Source organism: Arachis hypogaea, chromosome 11 (genome assembly GCF_003086295.3).
Source record: "Arachis hypogaea cultivar Tifrunner chromosome 11, arahy.Tifrunner.gnm2.J5K5, whole genome shotgun sequence".
NCBI lineage: Eukaryota > Viridiplantae > Streptophyta > Magnoliopsida > Fabales > Fabaceae > Arachis > Arachis hypogaea.
The window spans coordinates 63,906,130-63,910,448 of record NC_092046.1 but is presented as its reverse complement, the minus strand read 5'-3'; the positions used below and the strand labels follow the sequence as shown (position 1 = coordinate 63,910,448).

General features: G+C 34.2%; 1 non-coding gene across 1 annotated transcript; it reads left to right on the top strand.

Moving 5' to 3' along the window:
* The first annotated feature begins 286 nt into the window (after positions 1–286).
* LOC112726040 (small nucleolar RNA R71) lies at positions 287–394 on the top strand. The gene has a single exon (XR_003165111.1). It is a non-coding gene; the product is annotated as a small nucleolar RNA R71 (small nucleolar RNA).
* Positions 395–4,319: the final 3,925 nt, after the last annotated feature.

The following is a 4,319-nucleotide window of genomic DNA, read 5'->3' as shown; positions in this document are numbered from 1 at the left end:
GACTCTGAGAAATCATATTGACTTGCTGAGTCAATATTTTATTCTGAGCCAATATGGCATTCAGAGTATCAATTTCAAGAAATCCCTTCCTCTGAGGCGTCCCATTACTCATAGGATTCCTTTCAGAAGTGTACATGAACTGGTTATTTGCAACCATGTCAATGAGTTCCTGAGCTTCTACAGGCATTTTCTTTAGGTGAATGGATCCACCTGCAGAAAAGTCCAATGACATCTTAGATAATTCAGACAGATCATCATAGAATATATCCAGGATGGTCTATTCTGAAAGCATGTCAGAAGGACATATTTTGGTCAGTTGCTTGTATCTCTCCCAAGCTTCATAGAGGGATTCACCTTCTTTCTGTTTGAAGGTTTGAACATCTACTCTAAGCTTGCTAAGCTTTTGAGGAAGAAAGAACTTGGCTAAGAAAGCCGTGACCAGCTTATCCCAAGAGTTCAGGCTATCTTTAGGTTGAGAGTTCAACCATATTCTAGCTCTGTCTCTTACAGCAAACGGGAAAAGCATAAGCCTGTAGACCTCGGGATTAACTCCATTGGTCTTAACAGTATCACAGATCTGCAAGAATTCAGTTAAGAATTGAAAATGATCTTCTGATGGAAGTCCATGAAACTTGCAATTCTGTTGCATCAGAGAAACTAATTAAGGCTTTAGCTCAAAATTGTTTGCTCTAATGGCAGGGATTGAGATGGTTCTTCCATGTAAGTTGGAATTTGGTGCAGTAAAGTCACCAAGCATCTTCCTTGCATCTCCATCATTGTTATTATTTTCGGCCATGTCTCCTTCTTTTTCGAAAATTTCTGTCAGATTTTCTCCAGAGAGTTGTGCTTTAGCTTCCCTTAGCTTCCTCTTCAGAGTCCTTTCAGGTTCAGGATCAGCTTCAACAAGAATATTCTTATCCTTGTCCCTGCTCATATGAAAAAGAAGAGAACAGAAAATAATAGGGATCCTCTTTGCCACAGTAGAGAGGTTCCTTTATGTGAGTAGAAGGGAAGAAAAAGAATTCGAACACAGAAAGAGGGAGAGGGTTCAAATTTTTAAGAAGAAGAGAAGTGTTAGTAGATAAATAAAATAATTAGAAAGAGATAAGGGGGAGAGAATTTCGAAAATTAGAAGAAGAAAAAAATATTTTTATTTTTATTTTAATTATTAGTTAAAATTCAAAAATTAAGAGTAGAAATAAAATTAAAATTAAAATTTGAAACAATTAGTTAATTAAAAGAATTTTGAAAAAAAAAGGTTAGTGATTTTCGAAAATTAGAGAGAGAAAATTAGTTAGGTAGTTTTGAAAAAGATAAGAATCAAACAAAAAGATAAGATTAATTGAAAAGGATTTGAAAATCAATTTTGAAAAGATAAGAAGTTAGAAAAGATTTTGAAATTGATTTTGAAAAAGATGTGATTGAAATTTATTTAGAAAAAGATTTGAAAAAAAAATTTAAAAAGATTTTATTTTGAAAATTTAAGTTGATTACTTGACTAACAAGAAACAAAAAGATATGATTTTAAAATTTAAAGATTGAACCTTTCTTACTAGGCAAGTAACAAACTTAAAATTTTTGAATCAATCACATTAATTGTTAGCATTAATTTTGAAAATATGAAATAGAAATAAGAAAAATATTTTGAAAATAAATTTTGAAAATTTTGAAATTATGAAAGAAAAAATGAAAAAGATTTGATTTTTGAAAAAGATTGAATTTTTAAATTGAAAATTTGACTTGACTCATAAGAAGCAATTAGATTTTAAAAATTTTTGAAAAAGTCAACTCAAATATTCGAATTTTATGAGAAGAAAAGGGAAAGATATTTTTTGATTTTTGAATTTTTAATGATGCAAGAGAAAAACAATGAAAAGACTCAAAACATGAGAATTCAAGATCAAAACACATGACGCATGCAAGAACACTTTGAATGTCAAGATGAACACCAAGAACACCTTGAATGTCAAGATGAACACCAAGAACTTATTTTTGAAAATTTTTAAGAAAAGAAAAACATGCAAGACACCAAACTTAGAAATTTTCAAACTTTAGACACTAACAAATTGAAAATGCATATGAAAAATAAGAAAAGACACAAAACATAAAAATGCAAAGATCAAACAAAGCAAATCATCAAGAACAACTTGAAGATTATGAAGAATACCATGCATGAGTTTCGAAAATTAAAGAACAATTAAAAAGATGCAATTGACACCAAACTTAAAAATTGACACAAGACTTAAACAAGAAACACAAAATTATTTTTGGTTTTATGGTTTTAAAATTTTCTTTTTTGAAAATTTTTCAAAAATTAATTGGAAACAGAAAAATAAGGATTTCAAAATTTTTAATGAGAATTCCAGGAATCATGCAGTGTTAGTCTAAAGCTCCGGTCCAGGAATTAGACATGGCTTACTAACCAGCCAAGCTTTCAGTGAAAGCTCCGGTCCAAAACACTAGACATGGCCAATGGCCAGCCAAGCTTCAGCAGATACAAATCAGGCATATAACAGTTGATTAGATGAGAGTCCAAGGGCTCTTGCCATGATAAGTGGAAGCCTCAGTCCAAAAATTTAGACATGGCTTGACAGCCAGCCAGGCTTCAACAGATCATGAAGAAACTCTAGAATTCATTCTTAAAAATTCTGAAGTCATAGAATAATTTAATTTTTAAATTTTTTTTGAAATTTTTTTTCAAAAATAAAAAGAATAAAAGCAAAAACTTAAAATTAAAATAAAATTACCTAATCTGAGCAACAAGATGAACCTTCAGTTGTCCAAACTCGAACAATCCCCGGCAACGGCGCCAAAAACTTGATATGCAAAATCGTGATAGTTCATTCCTTGGTAACGGCGGCAAAAACTTCATGCGCACGTTCATAATTTCAGTTCTTTGTCATAACTTCGCACAACTAACCAGCAAGTGCACTGGGTCGTCCAAGTAATAAACCTTACATGAGTAAGGGTCGATCCCACGGAGATTGTCGGCTTGAAGCAAGCTCTGGTCACCTTGTAAATCTCAGTCAGGCAGATTCAAATGGTTATAGAGTTTTAATAATTAAAAGATAAATAAAACGTAAAATAGGATAGAGATACTTATGTAATTCATTGGTGAGAATTTCAGATAAGCGTATGGAGATGCTTTGTTCCTTCTGAATCTCTGCTTTCCTACTGTCTTCATCCAATCCTTCATACTTCTTTCTATGGCAAGCTTTATGTAGGGAATCACCGTTGTCAATGGCTACTTCCTGTCCTCTCAGTGAAAATGGTCCAAAATGAGCTGTCACCGCACGGCTAATCATCTGTCGGTTCTCGATCATACTGGAATAGGATTCAGTAATCCTTTTGCGTCTGTCACAACCATCCCTTCCCAGATCCTACTCGAAATACCACAGACAAGGTTTAGACTTTTCGAATCTCAAGAATGGCCGCCAATAATTCTAGCCTATACCACGAAGACTCTTATCTCACGATCAGGAGGCTAAGAGATATGCATTCAAGCTTGTTTGCATGTAGAACGGAAGTGTTTGTCAGGCACGCGTTCATAAGTGAGAATGGTGATGAGCATCACATAATCATCACATTCATCATGTTCTTGTGTGCGAATGAATATCTTATAGAAGAAATAGGCTTGAATTGAATAGAAAAATAATAGTATTTTGCATTAATTCATGAGGAACAGCAAAGCTCCACACCTTAATCTATGGTGTGTAGAAACTCTACCGTTGAAAATACATAAGAACAAAGTCTAGGCATGGCCGAATGGCCAGCCTCCCCAAATGGCATATGAATTCGAAAATAGGGAAAAAGACCCCTAGTACAATAGTAAAAAGTTCTACTTATACTAAACTAGTCACTAGGGTTACAGAATTAAGTAAATGATGCAGAAATTCAATTCCGGGCCCACTTGGTGTGTGCTTGGGCTGAGCATTGAAGCTTTCATGTGTAGAGACTCTGATCTTTTTGGAGTTAAACGCCAGTTTATAACCTGTTTCTGGTGTTTAACTCCAGAATAGGGCAGAGAGCTAGCGTTGAACGCCAGTTTGCATCGTCTAAACTCAGGCAAAGTATGGACTATTATATATTGCTGGAAACCCTGGATGTCTACTTTCCAAAGCGATTGAGAGCGTACCATTTGGACTCCTGTATCTCCGGAAAATCCACTTTGAGTGCAGGGAGGTCAGAATCCAACAGCATTTGCAGTCATTCTTCAGCCTCTAAATCTGATTTTTGCTGAAGTCCCTCAATTTCAGCCAGAAATTACCTGAAATCACAGAAAAATACACAAACTCATAGTAAAGTCCAGATAATGTGAA